The sequence below is a fragment of the Erithacus rubecula genome (genome assembly GCF_903797595.1).
Source record: "Erithacus rubecula genome assembly, chromosome: 3".
NCBI classification, from domain to species: Eukaryota; Metazoa; Chordata; class Aves; order Passeriformes; family Muscicapidae; genus Erithacus; species Erithacus rubecula.
The window spans coordinates 146,775,849-146,783,632 of record NC_136689.1 but is presented as its reverse complement, the minus strand read 5'-3'; the positions used below and the strand labels follow the sequence as shown (position 1 = coordinate 146,783,632).

The 7,784-nt window shown below is 42.7% G+C and overlaps 1 long non-coding RNA gene across 1 annotated transcript; it reads left to right on the top strand.

Moving 5' to 3' along the window:
• Nucleotides 1-6,143: 6,143 nt before the first annotated feature.
• LOC306800454 lies at nt 6,144-7,520 on the top strand. Its single transcript, XR_013773837.1, has 2 exons — nt 6,144-6,344; nt 6,634-7,520. It is a non-coding gene; the product is annotated as an uncharacterized lncRNA (long non-coding RNA).
• Nucleotides 7,521-7,784: the final 264 nt, after the last annotated feature.

The window sequence follows — 7,784 nt, the reverse complement described above, 5'->3', positions numbered from 1 at the left end:
CACTGCAGTTTTGAAGACTTTGTTTGATTTCTTTATGCCAGCCAGTTACTGTACTATGTATCTGACATCTTTGAGTTTTGTGTGGCTTACTGAAGGGTTTTTCATGTCAGAGACTTTATATAGGCTTTAGTGATTTGTTTTTTTCCTAGTGTTCTAACTGAAAAAGAATTGTTGGGGTTTTTTTTTTAATATTTCTTTCTCTATTTATGTCTCTCTTTATGGGCAGATATTTAATACTTTTGAAAATTTATTCCTTTTATCATGTCTTAATTCAGGCATCTAAAACCATGGCCCACTTTGAATTTAGGCCAAACAGTCCTGCCATGACATGACACAGTTTTCTCTTGTTTGGGCACACAACTTAACTCAGCACAGATGAGTTTGGAGGTGAGGGTGGTAAAAAGATACCTAGGCTGCAAGGATATAACAAAGTTTTGTCTATGTACCTTAGTTGTAGCATACTCTTATTCCCTCCAAGCCTGGGGATGTGGATTGTGCTCTTTATGTAAAGTCTGTTTAAGCATTAAATGCTGAAAGTAAAAAGATGACTGAGAATGATTTTGCAGTCATTATGGACTTTTATTTCAAGAGCAATGTGACTGCTGGGGTCAGTAATAATAACCAGGGTAGGCTACCTTTCACATACACTCATAAACATCTTGGGGTATTGACATGGAAAGAGGAATACTTAGAATGCACAAGAAAGATTTTATTGGATAGTAGAAACCCAGAATGATACCATGACCTGCCTATTGCCTTCTAAGGTCACAGTCACCTCTTCTGCCAGCATTGGAGCAATTTGTCTCCAACCTCATTTGCTACATACTTTTCAGTAATATACTTTTGCTACACACCTTGAAAGAGTTTAGTGTTAAACTGGTTCTCCCATCCCCACTGGACCTCACTACAAATGAGAAATGAGAATCAGGTAAAAGGCTTATGAAAACAACTATTTTTGGCTTAGCCCTGATAGGACAACAACTCCATTGTTCTGCTCTGATATTGTCAGTGTGACTTGTCTTTAGAGGACTTTCTGGCCCATTTTCCTTAGAAATGAGCTCTATCCAGAGAATTGTCTGGGACTTTCTAAAACTAGAAATGAACAGTTTGCCTGTTTGTTGAATGTTGGTTAACCCTTTCTATACCCCCTGACCTCAAAAGGTAGAATATGTGCTATCATATGCAGGAAGGTGCTTTCAGCCAGAAGTGTGCTTTTATGGACTTTTTTTTTGCCTTCTGGTGGGTGGGGATTATGGAGAGAACAGGTTTTAAGGCTGTTGTGGAGACTTAATTCAGGTATCCTCAGAGACTAAATAACTGATGGCTGCTTCAGCCTGGGAAGAATGGTCAAGACTGGATGATGCCACTCTGGACCTCACCTGGCCTCTGGTGGTGCCTTGCAAGCCTTGGGTTTCAGAGGATATTCCTGGTCTTTGAGATTCCCAAAGCATGGACTGCTGCTGAGCTCTGAGTGTGCCACCACTGGCAGAAAACAATGCATTGGAGAGCCAGGCTTAGGGGGAACTCAGTCTTACCATCCTCCCAGCAAGGATATCTCCCTTCCTTTTCACTTGTGTGTTTCCCCTGAAGATACAAACTCAGGTTGTAGTTGGATAAGTGCTTACTTAGTGCAACACTGAATAATCTCTCTTTCAAGAGCCTTAAGTACTATGTTGAATTAGGACTTTAGAAAGGTGAAAGTCAAGTCCCTTTGCCAAGAGGAGCTTCCATTCATAGATTCAGGGAGTGGTCTGACATGGACATTGGTAACCTGCTTTGTTATGTGTATGTGAAATCTGGCTCTGCTGAAGCCAGTGGCAAAACTGCCATTGATTTTAAGAGTTTTGATTTTCATTCCCAGTATGTTTATTTACATTACTTTTTTTTCCTGTAGAGTTTGATATGTAGGCATAGAGGACATGGGGAAAATGTTGATATGATTGAGACACACTTTCCATTGTGGTAAGAGGTGGGCAGATGTCACTGTGGGAAGATACATTCAGAGTTTTGCCTGGCACTTTGAAATGCTTTTCATTTTTTCCTACCTACCATGCTTCAGCCTTCCAGGTAAACTTGTGTATGAATTGCAGGTCTTATTATTTTGAGTGTTCTGTGTTTTTATTCATTATTTAGATACATAACTTGCAAAACATTCCTCTTAGCAGGGCAATTCATCCTCAACTGGATCTTAATGAGACCACTGCTTCCTTTCCTGGGAAAGTATGTGCCTCTGGTGAGAGAAGCCCACCTTTCACAAACCACAGCTAAAGCTTGTTTTTTCAGTGAAGCACAAAGCACACAGCCACTTGCAAATGTCAGTTTTTGTAACATGAGGCAAATATGCATGTTGTAAATGTGGGACAGACAAGTTTTGATGTGGGTTTTGAACAGGGCTTCAGTACAGAGATAGCTAATCTTTAATTTCTATTTACCTGCAATTGAATCATTCCAAGAAAAGCCATTTTGTGGTTCTTGGGCCAGGGATGAGGAAGAAGAAGAAGGATAAAAACCTTCTACCCCAAACAGTAACAGATATGACAGGCAGAACACATCTATGTTGCCTAAATGAAAACTTAGTGTAGGGCTCTTCAAATGTTTTTCATTATTGAAATCACTGAGAGATTTGTGCTAAAACTCTTTCAGCTATCAGCTCTTCTTTCTCTGGGAAAAAAAAGAAACACTCCTTTTTTTGTTTGCTCTCTGTTGCCACAAGCAAATTCAGTTAAATTCAGCTGGCAGCCAGTCTCCTGTGGTGCACCCAGGGCTCAGTACTGGGGCCAGTTCTGCTTAATGTCTTTATCAGTGATATTGATGAGGGGATTGAGGGCACCAGTAAGTTTGTGGACATCATTAAGCTGGGTCTGCCAAAGTTGATCTGCCAAAGGGTAGGAGGGCTCTGCAGAGGGATGTGAACAGGCTGGATCAATGGGCTGAGGCCAGTTGTGTGAGGTTCAACAAGGACAAGTGCCAGGTCCTGCACCGGGTCACAACAACCCCCTGCAGGGCAGGGGCAGAGTGGCTGGAAAACTGCCCAAGGGAAAAGGATCTCTGATCAGCAGAGTGAACATGAGCCAGAGTGTGCCCAGGTGGCAGGAAGGGCAATGGCACCTGGCCTGTGTCAGCAACAGTGGCCAGCAGGGCCAGGGCAGGGAGTGTCCCCATGTGCTGGGACTGGTGAGGCTGCACCTTGAGTCCTGTGCCCACTTTGTGGCCTCTCACTACAGGAAAGACATTGAGGGGCTGGGGGCTGTCCAGAGAAGGGCAGTGGAGCTGGGGAAGGGTCTGGAGCACAAGTCTGATGAGAAGTGGCTGAGGGAGCTGGGGGTGTTAAACCTGGAGGAAAGGAGGGTCAGGAGAGACCTCATCACTCTCTACAACTCTGTGAAAGAAAGTTGTGGCCAGGTGGGGGTCAGTCTCTTCTCCTAAGGAACAAGTAATAGGACAAGAGAACATGGCCTCATATTGTGCCAGAGGAGGTTTAAACTGAATATTAGGAATATTTTATTAATTATTTTCACTGGAAGGGTGTTCAAACATTAGAACAGGCTGCCCAGGGAATTGTCACAATCCCTAGAGAGATTTAAAAGACATGTAGATGTTGAGCTTCAGGGACATGGTTTAGTGGTGGACTTGGAAGTGCTGAGGTAATGATTGGACACAATGATCTTACAGGTCTTTTCCACCCTAAAGAATTCTATGATTTTAAGATGCAACCACAGGTTTTAATCTGATTATGAGATCTGCTGCAGGAAATTCTCTGGCCTCTCTTGTGCTCAGTTTTGACTTAGTTGAATCAAAATGGCTTTTTTGGCCTGAAAATTCAGCAATCATCTGAATCCAACCAAGAACTTTAGTCATGTGGTATGTTTATAGAGGGAGTTACAGTCTTTTAGGAATCAAAAACATTTTGTAAACAGTAATTGGTTCATGCTTTCTTTCTGCACATATGCAGCCACCACCAAGGATGAGGAATGTCTTGGGTTTTTGTAGGTGATATCAATGGCAAAGATGTATACAGGCAGCACAAAATCTTAAAAACCTCTGAATTTTATCATAACTTTGTATTCGTGCTTCTAAAAGAGCTGTGGGATTTTTAGGGGTCTGTACCTGTTGGCCTGTAGAGCACCAGCAGTAACCATAGAATTAAGCATTATTGAGGTTGGAGAAGACCCACAAGATCATCAGGTCCAGCCTTTGACAGAATACCACCATGCCCAAATCATGATGTTCCATGTCTACCCAGGGATGGTAACTCCCCCACTTTCCTGGGGAGCCTTCCAGTGCCTGACCACTCTTTCAGTAAAGAAAATTTTCCTAATATCCAACCCAACCCTCCTTTAGTGCAACTTTGGGTCATTTCCCAATGTCCTATTGCTACTTGTCACCTTTGGATTGTTTTGGGGTTAGTGCTTCTGTAGCTGCAGTGGTAACACATTGCTGGATTATCATTACCTTGGCCTGGAATATCTCAGTGCTCTTTGATCAGCATTTGGGTGAGAGGAATTGCATTGTACCCCTGGTGTGGTACTGCAGGTGCCTGTTGCTGCAAATACAGCTGCGTGTCTGGCAGTGCTGCTGTCCCTGTCCCTGCTCACAGCACCTGGCTCCTTGCTGAAGGCTGTTGCCTCAAGCAGCAGAGTTGTTCTGTGGCACTGTGGCATATTCAGCCTTTGCTGATGCTCACCACAGCTTCTCCTGAAAGGAAAATGTGTCCTTGGCTAATCTGTCAGAAACTGGCTTGTCCTAGACCATAGGAACAAAGAAAAGCTTATAAGGAAACCCCTGCACTATCTCTATCAGTCAGCCTGTCCTTATTCCACACAGCCTTGCTTGTATCTCTGACACTTGGAGAATATTCAAACTCTGCTCTTCTTTTCTTTTTCTTCATACCAGCTGGTTTTGGGTCTGATCCAGACCTCAGTCAGTTTGAGGGAAGTCTCCTAATGCTGTTGGCTGGCTTTGGATCTTCTCCACCACTTGCATTACTCTTTAGGAAATCAGTGGCACACATTTGACTTCTTAGAAGGCTTATCTCAGGAAGGTAAAAATCAAATAATTCCAATGTAGCACCTCAAATACATTGAGGTGTAGCACCTCAGTGTTCTGCTTGAAACAGATCTGTCAGAGGGTTGCTCACCCCAAAGAAAGAGATAACAAAGGAAGGATTCTCTCCTGACTGTAGTATGGTTTCTAATATTTTTTTTTTAAATTCCATCCAGTAGAAAATATAAAAGAGAAAGAAATCTTTTTTTGTGCAGCTTGTTTCCTCTGCCCCACAGACAAATTCCACAGAATCAACTTCTTACACTCCTACTTGAAACATCCTTGTTATAATTAAAGACCTAGAAACATAGTCAGATCTCACCTTTTAATATATGCCAACAGAGTGAGATGGACCAAAAATCTAAATCAGTACTGTTAAATATCTGTAAGAACTGAGGAAATGAGCTTCAAACCCTTACCCCAGATTCAGCAACACATGTGGATTTTTGGTTTGGAATTTTGTTTTTTGCTTGCTTTGATTTTGTTTTGGTATTATTATTGTTATTATTATTATTACTCTTATCACTGAGGAGGAGTCTTTTATGGAAATATAATTATTGCTTATTTCTGGCCTACTGGTGAGAGATCTAAATTAAAAGAGCCACTGATTGTCAGAAGTCCCAAAGGGATGGAAAAGCACAAGGATGAAGAGTCCTTAATGGTGACTTTGTGGAGAAACAGGAAAAGCACAGAGAGTGTCACCCAGGAGCATCTCCATGGTGCCTTCTCTGTGTCAGGGTTTGTGCAGGGGTCACAGTGCCCCAACTTTGGGGCAAAGCATCACTGAGGACAGCATGGGAGAGCTCCTGGAGAAGGGGACAGCCACCACAGTCACTCCAGGTGGATGGGATCAGCTACTGAGGGAGCACCTGAGCTGGAAATGGGGATCCCTAGAACTCCAGCTGTTCTCCATCTGTACCTCTTGGTCCAGGTGAGCCATGTGCACAGGGTGGTTCTTTCCAAGAGAACTTGGGAGTCTTCACTGGAAGAGGGCAAGCTGAGAAAGCTGCAAACTCAGCTTCTGCTTGGGCTGAAAAAAAAATTCAACTGCATGGGGTGGATGGCAGGTTTGAGGGGGAGAAGGGAGTGTGATAAGGGAATGTGGCTTGGTGTTCCCCTCCTTCCCTAAAGAAAGGGTTTCATGCCTTTAATTTGGTACTTTATAAAATTAATCTTGGCTGTGTCAGAGGCAATCTCAGCTTTCTCCTGGGCTGGGACTAGTGCTGATTTTAATGCTGCTCTTCAACAGAGACCTTTGGAGGCTAAACCTGACCCTTTGAGATTCAGCAGAGGTGTTACAGGTGAGCTGTGTCTTGCTCTTGAAGGCCTTGCTGAAGCCTCTGGATGCTACTGAAATGCTTACATACAGTAACAACAGCAACAACAAGGGCTTCTTTTCATCTCCTTGTGCTGAGTTGGGTGTTACCTTTTGGAAATGGCACCTGTGTCTGCCTGGAAGAGCACTGGATTTTGCACATGGCACTGATTGGGAACTGGTAACAAAGGTGTGGGTACTCCAGTCCTTTTCCACAGAAAACTTGAAATCTAATAAAAATGTTTATTTATTGTTTTATCTTGGCTTGCTTTCAGGTCTTATTATATTACAGCTACAGAGATTTAATTAAGAAGAATATTGAATGTGGTCAACTTTGTGCACACTAAGGATGTGATGAAAACAACGGCTGCTGTAAAAACCCTTAAATAGTTCTGTCAGTCTCCTGAAAAAGAGGAAACTTGGTGTTTTCTAACCAGTATTTTCCTATCATGAAATAGGATTGGGGGATTTTAGAGGATTATAAATTGACTATGAGTCAGTGGGGCAACATTGTGCTAAAGGAATCTACTCTACTCTACTGCAGATAGTGTGGGGTCTACTTCAAATACTAAATAAAAACTACCCAGACATTAAATTTTCCACTTTCTTCAGCAGTGACTGGGCCACAGGATGCAGTTTAGGGCTTCATGTTATAGAATTGGACAAGTGACAGTCCAGAGCTGAGACCACAGCAGCTGTGGAAAATGAGAATCAGTATTCTTGCAGAGGAGGGTGGTTCCCTGACGGGAAGAGAACAAGGGCACCTCATGACAATTACACACATAAACACTCAGACTGGGCAGCAAGACACCTGATCATCAGAGATGCTCTGTCTCCAGGACCCTGCTCTATAGTGGGATTAGAACTGCAAAGAAACAGCAAATGGAGCAGCATGAGACCATCTCTCTGTGAAAATAAAGATGCAGCTGCTTTGCTCTGGTTGTTGCTTTTGCATCTGTTCCACATTGCAAGAAGGCTGATACCAATTCCTACATAGCCAAATACAGTCAGCAAAGCATCCTGTGTGGTTTAAGCCCAAATTCTTGAGGAAGAATTAATCTGAAGGGTGCATTTTTATTGTCTTGACTGGCAAAACAGCTGATCTGACAAGAAGCCTGTGGTAGTGCTGAAAGCTCACAAAAGTATTGCAAAAGCATCTTAATTCAGGTTTATATCTCAGTTTGTGCCTCCACATTACTGGGTGCTCTACACTAAATCTTTCAGCATTTGAGCTCAGCTGCCTCTGCTCTTTCCAACAATAAAGATGAGGGTCACTTCTTCTCATTAGTCAGTAAAAGCTGAATTTAAAAATAACATGCTGACGTTGCTGCACGGAAGTATTTAAGTTGGATTAAATATGAGAGAAAAATAAATCTGGGAAGAGCAAGCTACAAAGGGAATTGCAGATTCACTTTTCAGTCTGAAA